Genomic DNA, 23,474 nt, shown 5'->3' on the forward strand with positions numbered 1-23,474 from the left:
TGTTTTACTTGTATTCTGCTTTTAACTGCATATTAAAACTTCAAAAGAGACCACAGCTCTGTCTGTTGTGAGTCAGGCAGAAATGTTTTCCCCACCCTCCCATCCTGTTACTGTTGTGTTCTTAAATACAACTGTTTTTCCAGTTGCCTACCTCTTATGTTAATTTGACCATATATCTCATTTCCTCTCTGCTTTCACTGGCTTTTGTGAGTAAGCACAAAATTATCATTTTATGAAATCACTCCTCTTCAACTATTTATATTTATTGGCCATCCTACTGTATTCCATAGTACCAGAATACAGAAGTGACCACCCCCTTTCAATCTATCATGCTGTTTTAAAAATAGTGACTCTCCACTAAAACTTAACTTTTTAGACAGGTAAAACATAAGTTACCAACTTTCACATCTAACTGCAGTGTTTAGGATAAAGCACTTTTTTTTCATCTAACATTTAAGCGTCCCTGAGACTAGCACTTGCTCTAATACCTGCTGGAAAGCACTAGGAAGCCTTAATCTGATACAAGCACTCAACTCTCCTTGTTAATAAGGAGAAATTAATCATAGGCACTAAACAGCCTGTAATTGCAAAGTACTTTGCTAAGGTAAGGGAAAACAGCTCCTGTACTTTACAAGAAAAGCACCAAACCAGGCATGTCTAAGGGTCAGCTTCTGGTGATTTCTCCTGTCCACCTGGTGAATCTGGGCATACTGGGGCAATGCAGCAATTGCCTTATGTACACAGACAACCCTCTCCTCCTACCACCCAACACTACAGCCTGTGAGAGATGCACTTATATAGCCAAACAGGAAGCAAAGCTCTCTCCACCCAAGATTGTTCTAGACAGTCAAGAGGAGAAGGTTAGCACCCACACTACACCTCAAGCAACACATAGCCCTTCTATACCCACACCACCAACACCCACACATAGCACACCAATCACAACCAAAGTGTCACATAGCTCACAACACCAGTGTGCCACCCAGCAAAAGCCCCTAAGGCAAGACAACGTACCTAAAACTTTAGTCACAGGTGACTCTGCAGTCAGGCACACTGATGTCCCACTCACCAGGCTGAATAAGGAGAAAATTACAGTCAGCTGCTTGGCAGGGGCCAGAATATGCCACATAATGCATGCACTCAAGTCACTCCACAGTGAGTAAAAATATGACTCTGACATTGTCCATGTTGGAGTGAATGACTTGAGATGGACCTCCCTGGACTACATGAAAAGAGACATGGAAGAGCTCTTGGATCATGTGGCCCAGGCAGGTGTGACCCTAGCCCTAAGTAGCATCCTGCCTTCGCCCAGAATGATACCACAATAAAAGGACAAAATGATTGACTTCAACAATTGGCTAAGCTTCTCATGTAATTCAAAGGGGATCCAGTATCTGTCTGCCTGAGATGACATGATCAACAGACCACGATGCTTTGCCAGAGATGATCTGCACCTGTCGCTCCTGGTATTCAGGTTACTGGCTAAGGCTCTTGCCACCCCTATAGTGCCTTTTTTAGCCAAAGTTCAAATGACAAAACCACCACTGTAACAGGTACAAGCATGCAAAATCTGAAGGTAATGCTACTCAATGCTAGAAGTCTAAACCTCAAAATGCACTCTCTCGAGGCACTCCTAAACATGGAGAACATCGATATCTCTGCAGTAATTGAGACTTGCTTCAAGGCTCCAGAGAGCACCCCTGCAATACCAGGCTACAACTCTTACTACACTTTTCGGCCACCAAACCAGGATCGAAACACTAAAGGTGGAGGAGTGTCTATATTCACCAAGGATATTCACACCACCAGGCTAGTTGCCCAATACAATGCATCTGAAATTCTCCAGGTGCAACTAACACTAGGTAAGACTGCAATTCAAACTGTAGCTTGCTACAGATCCCCCACCATGCCCCAAGATTCTCACTACACCTTTCTAAACACACTGGAAAATATTAAGATACAACCAAACACCCTAATACTGTGTGATTTCAACTACCCTGCCATTAACTGGGAAAACTACTCATGTACCAACACCTTTTCCCAACGGATCTTGGAATTCATAAATTCCAACACCCTGGATCAACTAATCCATAGTCCCACCAGGGGCTCCAATATCATAGACCTGGTCATTACCAACATGGGAAATTGATGCTCCAAACCTATGGTCACCCCCTTGTTGGTCAGGTCAGACCATAAGCTAATCACCCTTAACATCCACATCCCACCCTCACCCCCCAGTAAGGAAACCTCCAGAAAAAACTTTTCCAAAGCTAACTTCATGCTACTTAAGTCAGAAGTGACAACCTTCATGACACCCATGTAGACGGGAACTTGAAGTTCGACTGCTGAGTCCTACACTAAGGCACTGTACGAGCACATCCACTCCTGCATGAATCGTGCCATCCCAAATAGAACCAAGATGCTTTCCTCCAAAAAAAAGGAAGCCACTCTGGTGGTCCCCTGCCACAAACTTTACAACAAAAGGAAGAAACTGTTGCAGAAAAGAAGAAAATCTCAGGATGCAAACAACTCCCTTACCAGCCTCAGTAAGAAGCTGAGATCCCTCATAAAATCCTCCAAAGGTAGTTACGAAAATAAAATTGCCAAATATTCCAAAGGCAACCACAAGGCATTCTATAACAATGTCAAGAATCTAAATGGCAATGCTCAGATTTGCTCTGAGCTACAACAGGATGGCATCAAATATACTGATCCCAAGGATATTGCCAATATCCTGGCAGATCAATTCAGTGCCAGCTTCACCCCCCTTTAACCCCCTAAATGGCCCATCTCAATACTGTAATATTGCCAAATTCTGGTAATAAAGGCCACACAGGTAAAAAACGCACTCTCCAAAGCTAAGAATACAGCATCCATAGGACCAGATGACATCCCGGGCTGTGTACTACATGAACTACAAAATGAACTGGCACTTCACCTCAGGCTTCGTGCCCATTGAGTGGCACACAGCTACAGTTATCCCACTCCACAAGGGGGGATCCACCTTGGATCCCGGTAACTACTGCCCCATTAGTCTGACAAGCCTGATCTGCAAGGCCATGGAATGTATTATCATGGAACTTATAAACAAAGATATTGGCAACCTTCAAACACTGGATCCCACCCAGTTTGGGTTTGTGAAGGGCCAATCTTGTCTCCTGAACCTGATTGACTTCCTCGAATCAGTCTTCAGAGCCATGGACAAGAGTAAGGCGGTCCACACCGCCTATCTGGAACTCGCCAAGGCCTTTGACACCATCCCCCACTCTGAAATCATAGATAAACTTACTAAGCTGGGCATTAATCCCTACTTCACTCAATGGGTTGCCAACTGGCTTACTGACAGAACCCACACTGTAAAAGTAGCTGACTCCAAATCCAGCTCCAGACAAGTGGAGTACCTCAGGGTTCAGTCCTGGGACTGCTCTTGTTTGGCATCTACTTCTCTGAAGTACAGGCCAACACTATGGGACTCTGACTAACAAAGTTTGCAGATGACTGCAAACTGGGAGCCATTATTGAATCCCCAAATGATGTGGATACTCTACAAAAGGGCCTTACAGAAACAGATGCTTGGTGCCAAAGTCATAGGCTCAAGCTCAATGCCAAGAAATGCATAGTTATCTCCTTTGGGAAAAAACATGTACCCATGAATTACCACATAGGTGGCAGTACACTAAACCACCAAATGTGTGATAAGAGACTTAGGGACACAGGTGGACAGTGGTCTCACCTTCGATAACCACATTGCCACAGCAGTCAGGAAATCCTTCTGTGTGGTCCACCTCATCACTAAGGGCTTTTCATCCAAAAAAAAGGAGGTCATGGTCCCACTGTACTCATCCCACATTAGACCCATTATAGAATACAATGCCCCATTTGGTATGTACCTCTCAAGACATCTGCAACAACTGGAAAGGCCACAGAAATACCTCACTAAAAGAATCACAGGCCTAAAGCAGATGCCCTATGTTGACCACCTTAAAAAACTCCATCTATACTCTGTCGCATATCATCTACTCAGAGGTGATCTCTGCTTAACATACAAGGCCATGTCAAACCCAGAGCTGTTGGACATGCTACACTTAAAGAAATCCCAATCCCTCAGAGCCACATGCTCCAGGGATCTAACCCTTGTCATCACAATAAACAAAACATGCTGGAGGGATAGGTTCCTGACCCAGAGACTCCCCAGACTCTGGAATAGACTGCCCATACATGTCAAGCAGAGCGCCTCCTTGGCCCTCTTCAAAAGGAACCTTGACGATTGGATGGGAGAAAGGAAATTCACCCTGGGGATCACGTCAGTCGCCCTGCTAGACAGGGGTCCAGGGAAGTAAATAGTGTGGGAACAAATAGCCAGGGAATTGTCATAGCTAGGCTTGTATAGGCCCTAGGGCCAAAAGCCTAGTACCAACCTATGAAACTATGAACCTCTACCACCTACCCTCTCTGCCTGCCCTTAAAGGTAATATTTCTGTTACCTGTCTGTGCACTCAGTCATCTAACACTGAGAACTACCTCTTCCATTCCATATGCTTTTCAGATCTAATATGCTATTCAATATAATCCTTTAGAAATCTCTTAGTTTATCAAGAATTACCTATCCCCTATGTTAAAGATTTTTCTGATCTCATATCCTACTTATAGGATATTTTACCAACAGCAACCACCTAGATTGTAAGTATTGAACTACTGTATGCTGTCTTTTCTGTATATATCTTAGTTAGATGTAAGCTTAGACATTGTTAATACTGTTTAACTTGTATTTTCCAACTTGAAACTGCAAATGCTTTGCTAAATAACTTTTCCTTGTAAAATAAATATAACTGTCAATTGTGGAGCTTTTATCCCCGGGCCACCACTGAAAAAGGACTATCTCAACCCAGTCGGACAAACCCGGTAAACAAATGTAAAATAAATAAATAAATAAATAATAGCTCCTACTGAGTTCAAAGTCAAAATTTGCTGTTTCCTGAAAGCTTCCCCATTTAAAAAAGCACAATTCTCCTTGATGCATATATTCACAAGCCCTACAATAGTTACAGTTAACATTACCCTTAATGTTAAAGTTTCTTGCTTATATTAATTATTACTATTTATTATTATGTCAAAGATACTTAGTCCCCTCATAAATGTACATTTTGAGGAGAAAGTAATTGCCCACTCCAAGTATCATCTGAAATAAGCATATACCAATGCTTTTTAAAAACAACAACCATTTGAAATGTTAAATAACTATGTGTTACACAAATGGAGGACACATTTTCACTAAAATCAGTTAGTACTAATCACTTCTTGTTAGAATTCCTTCCAAAGGATATACTTTTGTTTACATAATTTGAAATTAACCTTATAAGGAGCCTTATAACTGTTGTCTACCATAACATTTTTTATACAGCTTATTAAAGATATATTTTATTTCATTTACAAAATCTTCATATTTTGTACATAAACATATAGACAAATCTATTATTTTGTAATCTGTTTACAAATTTCAACCCCCCTTCCGGTTTATCATCATGCGTGAATATACAAACATGTTTCAGGGTTATGCTTATGTCAGAAAAGGGATTTTCAGTGCTAACTACAGTATAATAAATAAGCCACAGTATACAACAACCAAGATCGTGCATTCATATCAAAGAAAGTTCCAGGTATACACAAATGCCAAATTATGCAGGTCTATCAACATTCACAGCTACAAAAATAAAAATATAGTATAAGATAGCATCTGTTAGTGTTGCATTTATTTTATAACATGCAAAGTGTGACATCTTATGAGCACCATATTTATAAGTTGTAGTATACCACTTCAGAATAAAAAAAAAAAATTGTAGGGGGTTTACCCCAATAACCCCAGTGTGGGCAGCTGCCTTCATACCCCTGGAAGCGAAATTACTACCTCTAAGGTTACATCTCTACTGATGTAAAGGGACTAAGTTTTGCAGCAAAGGGAAACATTCCATATATGTCCAAGGCAATTGAACTATAAAGTTAATATACTAGTTAACAGAGTGTGGAGGAATAACCCCTCACAGTAGGGCTGCAGGAAGATGAAGCCCCTGTATAAACATTTCTTTTGTTACTACTGATATATTTTGAGTATTGTAATATGTCTTTATGGTCACTTCTCAGACTCAGCAGTTCATCTGGCGATATAACCTTATAAGGAGCCTTATAACCATAGAAGGGGTGCATACTGAAGTCATCTATAATCATCTGAGCAGCCTTCAGATCCATTTTGAATATTAGGTGAACTGCAATATTTTATGAAGCAGAAAATGTACAGCACTATTGGTACCCCCCGATTCTTGAACCAAACACTCACCCCAGTCCCAGCTATTACAAAATCACATTGGCTAATGATACAGTATTTTAAGTGTCATAAATTGACAGATGTGATATAAGGCGTTCCTTTAAAGACAGCACCAAAATCACACAGATTATGTCCCATGGAAGTAGCAGCACAACTACAGTGTACAGAGCAGAAAATAAGCAGTTAGACTGCACAGTTGATGAAAAACGCTTGTCAGTGATGGTTTTGAATCTGTTCCTATTTAATCATATACATTGCATCTGGGTCTCTTCATGTGAGCAGAGTATCATAGGCTTTCACACATTGTAGGGATTGCCACATCAGTAAATGAAACTTGCCAGATAAGCCAAGTGACTCCAGTGTTCTGCACACTGTAACCACAAGGTGTTCATGATTATATTGAGGAGCCCAGTACTGATCCTTGGGGTAATAATTCAGGTCAGGGCAACCACTGTTCTACATTTCATCCTTTGAATTCAATTAGCTAAATAGCTGCAAAATTACATATTGGCATGGTCAGGGAGAATCCAATTTATGGCTACAGTGTGCAGTGTGGTACTGCTTTTCTGATTCAGTTTGCCGATCTTCACTTTGTTCAAAACTTTGTCATAGCAGAAAAGCTTGCTTGCTCTGCTGGTCACAGGATTATATCATCCAAGGACTCATACTTGTGGTAGGGTCAGTTGTGGAGCGTGGACCAGGATTAGGTCACAGAGTCCACACTGCGTGACAGATTAGTAGAGGGACAATATTACCTGTGTTTGATGTATACGTCAAACACAAAACAGACCTTTCATTTGATTAAGTAGGTTGGGATTTTATAAGTTTCAGGGTGAAATATTTCTTAATGAGTAGAGCCGGAGCTCCACTCCAATTTTCCAGTCTTCTGTTTGTTTTCATAAATATGTAGAGTTCAAACCCTTCAAATAGTTCTCCAGCCATTGTTATTCCAGATCCAGACAAACTGACCACAATAAGTAGAAGACCTACTAACTACAAGACCTACAGTCTTTTAGTCTAATCGCAAGTTCTTAAGGATTCCTGACTCATAAATAAGGCTGTTTTATTGAGAGCTATGTACAGAATCATTATATGTGTATAGCTATCCATCTTACTTCTTAAAAAGAAATAAGATTTTTTTAATAGAATGTGTCAACTCTATCTTCCATGAGCATAAGTAGTAATCCCATATTGTTTCTATATTGAGTGTAATGCCTGTAGCTATTTATCATGTATGTAGAGACTCTTTTTATGGACTTTATGCAGTTCATACAGATTATACTACTCTGTTAAATTCATGTACTGTGGAGCTTTTCTCCATGGGCCTCCACTGAAAATGAGTTCTCTATGGCCCAGTGAACTTTCACGGTAAACAAAATACAAATTAAATAAATAAATAAATTCATGAAATATGGTCTGAATTTTTGTTGTTACCTACCCTAGTGGAATGATTGCTTGGGAAGGAAGTATGAATGTGTCACTACCACAGTGCCCAGCTATGGGCGTTTGTCTGAATCACATACTTTCTTGCTTGCTTGATACAAACTTCAGTGCTTCCGCTGGGGGGGGGGGGTGCCAGACTGTGAAAAAAAACTATAACAATCCCTCTCCCCTCCCTTCATGTTAAGGAGAGCCGGGTTATAAATCACTCAAATTATTTACCTCCTCCCCCACCTTCAGGCCTTCTGGCTCCTAGGCTAATGGTCACTCCAGGCTGTTGACATTGTACACTGAAACACCTTCCTTAATCCACTGTGAAGGTGATAAAATTGTGGAATATTTGGAAGATCAACACATAAGTTATGTTCATTTGTTGTAATAAACTAATTTTCATTTGCATCTACTTCACCTTATCAAACAACGTGACATGTCTCATATTAGTATGTTTAATTAGCAAATTAGTAATTTCCAGTACTTTTCTAAGGCCCTGTTACCCCAACAGAGTCAGTTCACCACTTCAAGTGACCTATTGGAAGTGTCAGCCACTGTTTTATACCACAACAGCTTTCTCATTATTAACATAAAAACAGAAATCAGGATTTTCTTTAAATTTAACAGTTTTTTTCTTTAGATAGTAAATTGCAAAGCTAGTCCTTAAATTTGATATTCAGGACATATTTCAGATAATAAAGTACTAGATTTAATAGCCAGTCTTGTGGCATAGAAGGGAATAAGGGATAAAACTGCCTATCCAGGGGGAAGGGTGGGTTCTTGAATGATCCTTGCATTTGATCCTTACAGGAGGCTGTGGACACACATGGGGATACTGGCTGATGTGAAGGCAGAACAATTAATCCCTATTCCAACTCCACCACCTGGACATAAATAAGCATGAGCTGGGGAAGTGAAAAATGTTTAGGTCAAAACACTCCTTGGCTACAATATGATGCTACAATAAGAATCTCAGTATTCTTACCAGCCCGGGTTAGAATAAGTCTGGCAGAAGAATAGGAATGTCCCGTAGACCTGGTAGATGAGGACAGGCCCCGGTGACTGATGACAGTCAGCTCTGGAGAGGCAAAAAGACACCCAAAAATAAAAACGAAATTAATTACTACATTTAGTAACTCTATAGCACTAATGAATAAAATCCTGCTGGGTATGAGCAGCACACAGGCACTGGAGAAGCTTATCTGAGGATCAAGGGCAGCGACTGACCCATAGTGGCTCACTCATTCTGGGGAAGGTGGGTGGGTTGGGAGGGAGCAGATGCTCAAGCTTCACCTGATGGATAGCTTGGAGCTGTATGGACAAGGCTGATATGGCTAAGTAGAAGTGTATGTGCTTCAGGCAGGGATCTAAGCAGGTGATATTTCTCCTCCTTATTGCCAGAGTGCAACACTGTAGGCTGCAATGCATCTGTTCCTCACAGAGGGTGAGGAACAGGCCAACAAAGAAATTCTGCACTGGCATACAGCTCCCATCACTTGGTCCTACTTTAAGTCATACAATGTGGGGGGCTGAAATGGTCAGAAGTGGAACTAGGGTGGACAGGATTTCTAACTGGAAGAGGGCTAAGAAAAGATTTAAAAACTAGTAGATTAATCTTGTTCTGAATATGTTAATGGACAGACAATGCAATCTGTTTTATCTATTGAAGAAACTAAGCATGCTCGTCTTCTTTTCAGTGTAAAAGGGCTTCAGGCATAGAAGATAGCTGTGCTAAGAAATCAGGTTCAGCTTCACTGAAAAAGTATAACTTTATTTTTTCAAAGGAATGTCAGCAAATGTACAAACAGGTTAAATTTATTCATCTGAGGATGAGGTGTGAAAGCTAAACCTTTTATGAAAAAGTATGATTATACATATGTTACTATGTCAGATGACAAATTTACTGCTTGTACTTTGTCTTGTCACTGCTTGCCTGACATTCCCTTTCTTCTGTGCTTCCTGGTTTTCCTTTTAATCTCACTTTTTCTCATCTTTTTTTGCAACTGGATTTTTTTCAGGAAACACTCTTTCAACATTTTGGGCACATCTGATGGCCTTTTCAGTGTTATACATGTGAAAACTGACTTATTGTCCGTCTCTTATTTTTTTGTCTTTTTGTCTGCTGAGTATTTCTTATTTTTGTTCATTTTAGTATTTTCTTTCTTTCTTTTTTCTGTTTTCATTATGTTGTTTCTCAAGTTTAGAAGTGTCCAGTTTGGCATTGCTTAGAAAGGAACCCAACTGTCATCCACTGAAGAGTTAATGCACATGGGAGACGTGATGGCAAGGACACTGTCAGAGCAAAAAGGAATAGGATGTGTCTATGAGAGTGATGGCTAGCTTTACTATGGTAAGGAAGTAGTGACTGGCGTGTGTGTGTGTGTGTGTGTGTGTGTGTGTGTGTGTGTGTGTGTGTGTGTGTGTGTGTGTGTGTGTGTGTGTGTGTGTGTGTGTGTGTGTGTGTGTGTGTGTGTGCGTGTGCGTGCACGTGTGGCTGGGCTGCAACAGGGAATACATGAAACCACTTGTCAAAGGCTTGAAGTCTGGCATGAATTAGTAAAGCTGAAATAGTATTCTCTCATTGTCTGAAAGATCAATCATATTTAACTACTAATACTTCTGGGCTTGCTTCCCTCATCGCTCTTTCATTATCATCCTTTTCAAATATTTCTGAATAGTCATTTCTTCCTGTAAATATTTCTCTGAACCTGAAAAGTCATTTTACCTAGGGCACTGATTGCACTTTTTAAGTAATCCCAAAAAGAGGACAGGCTGATGCACTCCCTAAAGGCATAATTAGAGTTTCCCACTATGCCACAATCCCTACAACAGGTTTTACCATGAATTACTAGATAATTGCATGTCCCTGACTAAGCCCTAAGTGACTAGAGTTTGGTTAGCAGCCCTGGTGCTGGAAGGACCAGATAGGTTGAGTGAGGAGTGAGATTGAGTGAGGTGATATAGGACAAAGCCCTCTCAGCTCTCTCCAGGGGAGGATGTGTTGAGGTATCCCTAGTACACTCAGTGGCTGAAGTCCAGATGGGTGCCTGAAGTCACAGTGAAGTGAATCTTTCAAAGGAGGGGAGGGGGCTGGTATTTGATTACATCACACACTAAGGCAAGGACTACATTTGCACAGCCCATTGTATGCCAGCCCCTTCAGTGTGTTCGGGGCATGCAGAACACCCAATTCTGCATACAAAATGATGGCTATGCTCCAGATACCTCCATCCATCACCCCCCCAACCATACCTCTCAACTTCTTAGCACATGAAATCTGGGCAAAGTCTAAAATGATGGAGGACAAAGGCCCAAAAATAGGGAAAGGTTTTAAATATTGCTCACATAAACTTAAAAAAAGTTTTTAGAATACTAGGATTTGTGTTAGCATCCATTTTCTGAATGATGTGAAGTTTAAAATTCAAATGTATGTCATTATTTAGTCACTTTAATCCTTAGGGATTTGACAGAAAACCACAAATCTTATGAGGAGCAAACCAAAAATATGAGGCAAAAATCTGGACATTCTTTGAAAATCGGGACAGTTGGGAGGTATGCCCCCAAAGAATGCATGATCAATAGAGCTCTTGCCAAGGGTGATAAATTAATCAATAGGGTGGTCAGGAGGGAGAACCAATTGTCAGCAAAGGAGGTGGTAAAAATTAAATGCTTATTACTTTACAAAGACAGTCCCTCATAACTGTAGTTATTATATTTGGCATTATTCCATATGTTTTCTCATCTACTTTGAAATAATATTGTTGACAACCATCTTTAACCTGTCAACAAATCCCCAGGAACAAATGTGACTATTTTTTTAATTATCACCAATACTTGGAACAAGACCTCACTACAGGATACTCCTTCTCTTAGTGACAATAAGTGGGCATCAATAATTTGTTGACTAAACTGCAGAAGATTCATCCATCTCTCCTGATCAATGAATAAAATTATCTGGAAAGTAGGGTAAAGTATCCTTTTGCTGCAATACGTACTGTTCAAAAAGAATATTCACCCCTACTAAATCTAATAACTGTAAGAAACAGCTTAAATTCATCTTTATCTCAGCGAAGCATAGTGTGTCTTAATTCAGTAGACTTCTCTCTGGACTCCCCAGTGTGGCCACCAACTTTTCAACCTGCTTGCTTCTACCATGCATGTAATACTAAGATTAAATGATGTCTACTTCTTAGATTTATTCCTGACCAAACAAACATATATTGCCAGTTGATTTCCAGATACATTATTTTTTAGTGCTGAGCACAATATTGTAAGGTCATTACCTTCCGCTAGCCCTCCAAAATTGCTACCTTCTGGTACTTTCTAAACCTATACAATCCCCATGCCTCTTCAAATTGTCTAGACTGGAGGAATCCGAATATTATTTTTTTCTAGTCTGTTTTGAACAGTTTAATCATCTGAGCTGAAATTGTTCAGTAAAAATATGGCATGAATAGCTACCACACTATATCTGTCATTCTTCAAAGCTTTATTCCAATTTCCAACTTCAATTTAGAGCTACAGTGAAATGCATGCAAGGTGTAAAATGGTAATGGTGCTATGTAACAGGAAACCCCATTCTCTCCAAGCCTTTTCAATCTGGAGAAAGCAGATATTGATGCATTTTCTGAAACATGGTTTAAAGCCGCAGAGAGCACCCCGACAGTGTAAGGCTACATTGCCTTCCATACATTTAGACCAGCTACTGCACAGTCAGTTAGGGACTAATGGTGGAGGTGTCTTGATTTAAATAAAAAACAAACATATCTCAAGTCTGGTCAATCAAGATGATGCTCCTGAGCTTCTCCATGTCCAATGTGCCACAGGCAAAGTCCCATATCATATCCTTGCAAGCTATAGGCCCCCTTCAATTAACCAGGCAACCCATAACACATACTTAAACTTACTGGAGACACTTACCATTCAACTCAATACCATATTTATAGTGACTTTAGCTACTTCACTATAAACTGGGAATCATACATAACCTCAAACTTACAGTCTCAGAGATTCCTAGACTTTGTCAACACAAGCAAACTGAACCACATAGTTAATACACCAACTAGGGGCTCAAACATGTTGGATCTGGTTCTCACTAGCATGTCAGAATGCTGTACTCCCCAGGATAATATCCTATCTGTTAAGGTTGGGCCATAAAGCTGTCTACTTTGAAATAAAAAGAAAACCCAGGCCCCTGCTAACCTTGGAACATTTAGGTACTATTCTAAGGCAAACATCCTATTATTAAGTGATGACGTGGCAAAATTTCAGGCCCCTACAGAACACTGCTAACAATGTGGAATTGTTCACAGAGACCCTGAACTATTATGTTATTAGATGCATAGAGACAGCTATGCCTACCAGGACTGAGCACATAATAAACTCAAAACACAAGCCACTCTGGTGGAATTATAACATCAGTAAGTTATATAACAAATGGAAAAAAAGCATGGCAAAAATTAGGAAGCAGGATAAAAATTATCTCTTCAATCCTAACAAGCCGCTCACTGGGCAGACCAAGTCTACTGAAACCAATGCTGAGGTATAAATAGCCTTCCAGGCCAAGGACAACCATAAGGCATTCATTAGCTGTGTCAGTAACCTCAAAGGCAGTACACAACAATGTACAGAACTAATGGTAAATGGAGCTATATACAATGATCGGGAAGACATAAGAAATGTACTTGCTGACACATTCAGCCACTATTCCTACCCCCCAGCAGCCCCTCAGGAAATATCATAGAACATAACCCTTCAAATATCACTAGTTCGCAGGTAATCAACACGCTTGCCATAGGCAAGAAAACCTCATTTATGGGCATCAGTAATAAATAGCACAAAACATGAACAATCAGGACCACTAGAGCCAATATGTAACTATAGCCTTCAGACAGGTTTAGTGCAAGCGACTGCAGAATTGCATCTGTCATTCCTCTACACAAGGGCCTCTGGCTGACCAAGTTTGCAGATAATTGTAAAGTAGGTGCAGTCATGGAATCCTCCCCCCAAGACACTAATATCCTCCAAGAAAGGTTGGCTCAGACAAATAACTAGTGCCAGAACCATGTTCTAAAATAAAATGCCAAGAAATGCATTATAGCATCCTTTGGGAAGTTGGCTATCCCTGGAAACTACCTCATTGATAACACACCCTAAGAGCAGACTCAGTAGTCAGGAATTTGAGTACACATGTAGACAGTAACCTGGCGTTCTACCATCATGGGAATACGGTAGTACGAAACTCATTGTATGTTGTGCAATGTAAAGATATGGCATCTAGGTCCAAGGAAGACATAGATTAACTGTGTTTGGGCCTCAGTGTACCAGTTATTATATACAATGCCCCCTTCTGTACATACCTAACCAGGCACATGCAACAAATGGAAAGACAGCATGTTTTACACAGATCGCCTTAAAGCCCTGTCCCTGTGTTCAGTATCCTACAGACTGTTGAGGGGTGATTTGTGACTAGCATGCAATAAATCCTTGGACCTTCTGCATAACTGTAAAATAAATAGTATCATAATTACCTATTTAAGGAATTAAACCTTGCTTGTGACATGTGGATATGTTTGAGAGACAGGTATGTATCACAAAAACTACCTCCTCCCTGGAACAGGCTTCTCATCTATGTTAAACAGAGTTCTTCCCTAATGCAACTGATGTGTAATTTGGACTAGTGGATTGGGAATTGGAAATTCACCTCTGGTCTGGTACCTATGATCCTAATGGACAGAAGTAGCCTACAAATGCTTGAACACCCAAGCCCAAGTCTATATATACTCCTTAGAATAATCCAAAGATTCCTAAAACCTGAAAGATATATTTGGGATGCATGGCTAAGCTTAAAAAGGGCCCTGTGGTCAATAATGTAGTATATACATATGAACTTATATCTAAACCTAGAGTTATCTGCCCTTACCTATTCTCATTGTAACACCCTCCCTCCTAGATCTTTTGCTGAGACAACTATGTCTTTCTCCTGTTAAATAATTTTTTTTGTTTGGTTTAACTTTGTACCTTGAAAGATTCTTCACCTCATTCAGTACAGCAGAACATGGGGTAATTACTCTGGGGTAGTTAAGTTTGCCAAATGTTGTCTGCATGCAAGAAGATTGTATGAACTTCTCTTAAGAGTATCCCTTGGGAGACAGAGTTTTCAGGTTGGACATGGACAAATTTTTTGGTGTAAAACTCAGACAAAAGCTTGGACAGAGGGTACCTTTACCTTGTATTTTATATATGTGTAAGACAGTAGTTAGATAAGTTATTAACTCTGTTTCTTGTGGAGTAATGTGACTTTTTAATCCATGAAATCAACTGAAGCACCGACCCAAATTTCTGAAAAGTTTTCCATAGGCAATCACAGTCTATACTGGCAAGTGCCTTTTCAGTGTCTACTAGCATGATTGGCTGTACTGATATCCACGAAATGAGCATATAGCTATATCTAGTAGTTCTATTGCACTTTGTACAAGCTCTCTGTTCACATCAATGCCCACGTGGTTATAGTCTGCCAGGGATGGGAGTTACTCATGATTGATGTTAGGTGCCTGGTATAGGTAGGTACTAGGTTAACAGCCCTAGGGCCATACAAGCCTAGCCAAAAAATGTACCCTGGCTTTCGCCACCAAGAAAATTATTTTCCTGTGCCCCTGTCGAGCAGAGTCACAGAAGTGATCCCCGGGGTGAATTTCCCATTTCCCATTTTAGGAAAAAACTTATAATCCCCATTCACTAGAGAAATAGGTTTGCATGAGACCCACTGTTCTAAAGGTTTATGAAATTTGGGAATAACTGTTTATGCCTTCTGGTCAGTATATAGTGTACAATATTCCCTTTTTGCACACACATCTTCTAAATGTTTTCTTTTAAGAAAGTCAGTTGTTTCCTCTATCTCAGATAAAAAACATATTTTGTCTTCTTCATCCTAGGCATTTCTGGCATTAAACATTTTAATAATGTATAGTGTCTCAGTGTCATCCAAAGGTCCTTCCACAACTTCCAAACTTCAAATAGCATAGCCAAAAGGTTTAGAATGGACAGAAACTCACTCATTTCCCCTGCTTCCCTGGCTGGCTAGGCCAGTTAATCAATAAAGCTGTTTATAAAATGATGCTTATCTACCATTACCTGGGAGTGTATGGCCACTACCTTATTTCTCTCTACCCCACCCTGAATACACAGCTGTATTTTATTGACTGCCATAGCTGTCTGTTGCTACAAATAGTAAATCACTAATCTGTCAGATTAGTAACACTGACTATTCTGGATTACCTGTGGTTTTGTGTTTACAATAACTTTCTTGGACTTAAAAATAACATCACTGATGAACAGAGCTTTGTTTTATGGTATGTTTTTACTTGCTATTGGAATAAATTGATGAAGAGAACATAGCAAAGCTTGGGGCACTCTGTTTTTTGTTTTCTTTTACAAGCTCATAAAGAACTAATTTTTCAAGTGAAGGTAAGTCATTTTTACTGTTTTCTGATACCATACAGCCAATTGTTCCAATATAAGGAGTTCTTTTTAGTTCTACATGCGTGTGTGTGTGTGTGTGTGTGTGTGTGTGTGTGTGTGTGTGTGTGTGTGTGTGTGCGTGCGTGCGTGCGTGTGTGTGTGTGTGTGTGTGTGTGTGTGTGTGTGTGTGTGTGTGTGTGTATGCAAATACATGTGTGTACGTGTATTTGTGTGTGTGTGTGTTGGATGACTGTTTCCTCATGGATTAAATCTCTATTTTTCTCTTTTGTTGATATTATTTTACCCATAGACGTTTGTATTGATAGACTGTAGGATCATAGTCCATGAAGTTACAGTGTTCATCCATGCAGGATGTTTCTCCTTTTCCATTGTTGTCGGACCATGGAGTCAGAATAAATAAGTAATAAAGGTAAGGAAGCAAAGCCCTCCCATCTGGACATGCTGTGAGGATTTTCAATAGTTTGGGAGTCAGTCATTTACAGGTGATATGTTCTATATATCATCAGTTATTTTTGCAAATATGTATGTTACTTTGTGTAAGTTTGTGTAAGGATATAAAACTGTCTGAATTATTCTGACTGAAAAACATTTCTTTAATTGCCTCTCTATCTCCTGATTTTTAGCAGTATATTACTTGTCATACTAAGATCTACACCTTAGTTTATCTTAACATGCCTAATAATCCTAAAGATTCAACTAGCTGATATACTCTCCATATAGAAGATCTCCTCTCCATAATAATCCATAATCTATAATATGGCAAGAAATTAAAGTTACTCAGACAGTGCACTTGGTTTGACTCCTAAAAAAGAGGCAATGGCGTCCAAATAGCTTACACAGTTAGCAAATAATAATGACCTTTGGGCCAGTGGGTACCTGCGACAGTGTATCAGTTACCAAAAGCTTAATGAGAATAAGCCTTTTACTGCTAATACAACTGATACATTTTTGGACTGCTATAACACCTATTGGCTAAGCATTCAGTCATTCAGAAATTCATTGAAACCCACAGAAGGTTTTACTAACTTATGCAGAAACCCTTGTTACACCCCGTTCTATGAACTATAAATGTGCAATATCATAGACATTCACATGTCTTAAACACCAAGCAAGGGACACCATACTGGGTCAACATAAGTTCCCACCACTCAGATCAACCTTCACGTGGCAGAAAAAATTCCCACCTCCAGATTCAGAAAACCCTTAAGACCTACACTGTGCTGAGAAATCACTGGCAACATTCCTTTAATATGTGACTAAAACAACATCCACATCTGTGGTTAGCCAGGGACAGTTACAATGATCTGTTTATCTGAGTCCAACATTATGGGTGTAACAAATATGCAGAAAAGATAGCAGGGTAACTAAGATGGATATGGCATGGTGATCATCTTCATGGTTGTAAACAGTTTTGGGTATTCCATCATATGACAGATAAACCCCTGAGAAAATGAAAAGGGTCTGTTATGGCTGGTATTACTCAGTGTTCATAGGGAACCGATAAAATAATTTACAGGCTTTCTGTGTGGTCCCTGAAACATTATTGGCCTCTCCTTATTTTGACAAGATGAATCACAAGAGGGTGCATGTCTTTTTGTCTAAAACTCACTTAAAACTATTTTGTTAGATACAAAAGTTAGGGAAGAAACTTTATGTGTCATGGCAACAAATAGTTACAATGACTGCACTATTGTGGGGTGTTTAGTGTACCTCATCCGTGTCTAATAAATATCATAAACAATCCCTTATTGTACTGTTAAATATAGAGAACATGGATAAGACAACTACACTGGGGGATTTTAGTTATCCGCATATTGACAGGAAGGATTACAGCTCAAGCAATGACCTTGGCCAGCTCCTCATGGATTTTGTTAGTAAGAACTAACTAGCTGAAACCCCAAGAAGAGGTTGGAAGGTCCTAGATAAAGTACTTGTAACATATATGAGTATTACTTTAAATATCTAGTGCATTCAACCTAATTCAGTGTTCCAGATATGTGGTATGTGATCTTGTTTTCTGTATATTTTGAATCATTGTAAATAGTGTGTGTGTGTGTGTGTGTGTGTGTGTGTGTGTGTGTGTGTGTGTGTGTGTGTGTGTGTGTGTGTGTGTGTGTGTGTGTGTGTGTGTGTGTGTATGTGTGTTGTACCTTTAAGAAGCATTTCAAGGTTGGCACGTGCATCTAAATCGCAAGCACGTGCTAGCTTCAGTACTATTTTGAGAGTGCAGCCAGAGAGAGAGCATGTATGGGTGTGATAGCTAGTTTGTTTATAAGTTTAGCTAGGTTAAAGTTATTAAACCTCAATCCTGATGTGTTTATATATAATAAAGCTACTTGAACGGAACCCACAGAAGTTCATCTGTTTTATCCTGACCAGACAAGTAACATGGTGTCAGAACCTTTCAGAGCTACGAGGTGCAGAGTTAACAGTGATGGTAAACTCAGTGAACCGAGTACAAAAAAGGGCCAGAAACAAACTAAAGGTAATGAAAACTTGCATGAATGATTTATTTTATTAAAAAGATAAAACAGAGTATTACAAGGGCACAAAATGCATTGTTATGCAAACGAGCTGCACAAAAAGTTTATTAATTAAAATGTTTGAAATTAACGGAGCAATTTCTTTCAGGTTATCCTTGTGCCATAATAGTAGATAATTTATTGGTCAGAGGCAGTAGTGAAGCGGAGCATGACAGAAAACGTAGGAAAGTTCTCGACAAAGCATGTGAAGTGAACTTGAAGCTCAATTCTCTAAAGTGTAAATTCAGACTACCAGAAGTTACATATGTAGGTCATTTATTTACTAGCACTGGCTTACGACCAGACCCGTCCAGGCAAGCAGTCATTCTAAAGATACCAGCACCGGATAATGTTCAAGCTCTGCAACGTTTGCTTGGTTTGGTCAACTATTTAGACAAGTTTATACCAGACTTCAATGAGTTGACAGTGCCTTTGAGAGAGCTGATGCACAAAATGTTACACAGTCTTGGTTGGAACAGCACCAGAGAGCATTTGAAGACCTTAAGCAGAAAATTGCCACCTGTCAATAAACCAGTAACTGTTTCCTGTGATGCTTCAAAATGTGGTCTTGGAGCAGTTATTCTTCAAGAAGGCAGACCAGTAGCCTATGCATCTAGAACTCTTACCCAAACTGAAATGCAATATGCTCAAATTGAATAAGAACTTTTGGCAATAGTATTTGCATGTTCATAGTTTCATGATTATATTTATGGTCGAGTTATTCAGACTGAAACTGATCGCTAACCTCTAGTCACTATTTTAAAGAAGTCTATGCATTCAGCTTCAGCACAACTTCAGAATGGGCTATACAAGAGGCTAACTTCTTTATTTGGCTGACACCTTATCCAGATTACCCAGAAATACAATGGAACAGCTTAATATAGATAATTTTGACTATGATGTTATGGAAGGGTGTAATATTTCTACCACGAGACTTGATGAGCTGAGACATCATACAAAGACTGATCCAATTTTGCAAAAGCTCAACCACTACATCAGTGTTGGATGGCTATCGAAGCAATGTAGTGTACCACCTGAAGTGCAAACTTATTTTCCTTACAGAGATGAGATGTTGATGGAAGATGGCATTATTTTCAAAGGTCCTAAAATTGTCGTTCCTGATTCCTTACAATGTGAATATATCCAGATTTTGCATCATTGTCACCCAGGTTCCGAATCTGCCAAAAGAAGGGTGAAAGGACTAGTATTTTGGCCTTCTCTAGCAAAAGACAATGATAAAGTACTTTTTTCTTGCTCAGTATGCTAAAGTAGTACTAAACCACATTTGCAGAAAGAACCACTTCAGCTAAGTCAATTCCTGAACTACCTTGTTCAACAGTAGCCATTGATACATTCGAGTGGAACAGTCAACATTACTTAGTGTCAATAGACTCTTATTCTAACTGGTTTGAGATTGATTTATTACCTAACCTAAAATCCACTGCTGTTATCAAGTTGAAACATCATTTCTCAGTCCATGGTAGTCCACACAAAGTTATTTTTGACAATGGTACCCAATTTACCAGTCAGTTGTTTCAGAAATTTGCAAAAGAATGGGACTCTGTACATGTTACAAGGAGTCCAGAATAACCACAGTCAAATGGATTAGCTGAACATACAGTACAGAGTGCAAAGAAATTACTAGAAAAGTCAAAGTGTAACAATACCGATGTCTTTTTGAATTTACTCAATCTCAGAAACATACCCCTTGATGATATACTTGGCTCACCTACTCAGAGACTTCTACCTAGGCAAACCAGAACAACATTGCCTATCAGTTCCAGTCTGTTGAGGCCTAAAGCTAAGAACAACAGAACTATCAGAGCCCAACTATTCAGAAAGCATTCTTTCCAGAAGTCCAGATATGACAAATCAAGCAAATTTTTTCATCCATTAACAGAGAGACAGTAAGGATACAAACGGTGAAACGTTTTGACCATATTGGTCAAGTAACAGGTGTATGTACCAAGCCAAGATCCTATTTTGCAGAATCTGAGCATGTGGAGTACAGGAGAAATCGCAGACATCTTCTTCCTGTTTCAGAATCGATATTGTAGCATTGTTTCTGTGATACAGGCTCTAGATCTCAGAGCAATCCAGACAATGTTCCTGTTGCAGAACATGTCTTAACATCTACTTCCATTCCTGATGATGTTCCTGATGTCCTTAAAGCTGAACATTCAGCAGAGACAGTCCTAGTCCTAGATCTAATTCTAGTTTCTATGTCACACTGTTTGGTCATATTTCCAAACCTAGTGTGAAATACACAGTAACCTGGACCTATATGTATTTAGTTCTGTATAATTGCATGGCTAAGAATTATTTTGTATCAGTTTCAAGTCAATTAATGTCATCAATAATACATGACTCATTTCTCAAACAGGAAGGATGTAGAATAGTGTGTGTATATGTGTGTGTGTGTGTGTGTGTGTGTGTGTGTGTGTGTGTGTGTGTGTGTGTGTGTGTGTGTGTGTGTGTGTGTGAGTGTGTGTGTTTGTGTGTGTTGTACCTTTAAGAACTGTTTCAAGGACAGCACATGCATATAAATAGAAAGCACGTGCTAGCTTCAGTGCCATTTTGAGAGTGCAGTCAGAGAGTGAGCATGTATGAGTCTGCATGTTCTCCCTGTGTTCGCGTGGGTTTCCTCCGGGTACTCCGGTTTCCTCCCACATTCCAAAGACATGCATCTGGAGCATTTCTCCCTGGGCTTCTGCTGAAAACAGGCTCTGTGGAACCTAGTCAGACTTTCCCGGTCAACAAATCACAAATAAATAAATAAAAAATAAAAAAAATGGGTGTGATAGGTAGTTTATTATAAGTTTATCTAGGTTAACGTTATTAAGCTTCAGTCCTGATGTGTCTGTACATAATAAAGCTGCTTGAACAGAACCCACAGAAGTTCGTCTGTTTTATCCTGGCCAGCCAAGCCACAATTATTCTCATCAGAAGCAGCAGCACCACCATTTTCTAATTTTTTTGTATCTAGGGTAAGGGTGTCACATCATCTTTCACCACTTGTCTCAGTTTAGTGCCCCTTCCCCTCAGTCTTCAACAGATATGTCCGTAGGTCTTCTGTCATGCAATGCTTCCATCTGTTGGCAGAACACCTTCCTTCTTCCTACCTCTCCCAAATCTGCTTTTCTGAATCATCTAGAAAGCAAACTTTCAGAAAACTGTAACCTGTAAAGCAGCACTATAGCCCAAATATCTTGTGTGCCAACAAGCTTAGAGCAGCTATTTGGGTGTCAAGTGGCAATGCCTACAGATTTAGTAGAATTCAGTATTGCGTAAAAACGAAAGTCAGTAGAATTCAGAAGTGTTTGGCATAATCTGCTCCAATAAAACATCCTTTATAGTCTACACACATAAAGCACCAACATCCATTCTTGTTTCAACAACCCCTTTTTCCTATTTTTGCACATGGGGTCGGGGTGTTACTTCAACAGTGACAATCACTGAGAGCTAAGGTTTACACCAGTGGCTGCTAGCCCTGTCCTACGATATGAGCAACAAATGATTGATTTCAACAACTGGCTGTCTTTCTGGTGTCATTCTAAGGAGATACAATATTTATCAGCTTGAGAAGACATGGTCAACACACCAATTGCTTTGCCAAGAATGGTCTGCACCTTTCACCTCCAGGCTTCGAAAACTGGCTAAAACTTTATCCATCCCCATAGTGCATTGTAGGCAATACAAAACTGACAAACCAAATGACATAGTAAAATCAACTCAAATGAATCTCAGGGTGTTACTGCTCAATGCCAGGAGCCTAATTAAAAAAAACTGCACTACTGGTACACACATAATCTTAGAAGCCTTTGCCTCATTGATATCCTACTATTGTCTTCTAAATTGCAAATGATATATATGCTGCATCAACAATGTTGTATCTTTTTTTAATCTTCAAAATGGCTTTTCCCACGAAACTTTTAACCTGATTCAGTGGTAAGTTGTGTATATTATATAACTCCTCTAAAACACGTCAAAGATATAGATACATCATATATATAAAGATCGTCCGGAGCTAATTCAATGATGTATGTACATCAATTATTGTAATATTACTTGTGCTTAGTACTTTCTTTTTCTGTATTTCTCTTCTGCGTCTTTTGCATTGTTTATTGCACTTTCTTTTACCATTTATTGCATTTCAGGGAGCTTTATTCCCTGGGCCCCTGCTGAAAAAGGAATTGAGTCCAGTCGGACTTTCCTGGAAAACAAATGTAAAATAAATAAAAATAAATAATGCACTCCTACCAAGTCTTTCTCACACTCAAGAATATAGACATCTGAGCAATTACTGAGATGTGGTTTAAAGTGGCAGAGAGTACTCCGACAGTGCAAGGTTTCAGTGCCTTCCACACTTTTAGACCAGTAGCTACACAGACAAGGGCCAAAGATGGAGGTGTCTCAATATAGGTTAAGTAACAAGCATACCTCTAGGGTGGTCAAACAGGATGACATTCTGGAGTCCTCCATGTGCAGATGACCACAGAGAAAATCCCATACCATAGCATAGCCAGCTATAGGTCATCCTCATGGTCCCAAGAAGCTCACAATTCCTAATTGGACCAACTGAAAATGCTTACTATACAACCTAACACCCTACTCATAAGAGACTTTACCCCTCTATCACTGAGAATCATGCACAGCCTCAAATCTACAGGCATAGAGATACCCGAAATTCATAAATACAAAGACCCTTGACCAAATAGTAA

This window comes from Protopterus annectens, chromosome 1.part2 (genome assembly GCF_019279795.1).
Source record: "Protopterus annectens isolate FY-2018-M chromosome 1.part2, PAN1.0, whole genome shotgun sequence".
Classification (NCBI taxonomy): domain Eukaryota; kingdom Metazoa; phylum Chordata; order Ceratodontiformes; family Protopteridae; genus Protopterus; species Protopterus annectens.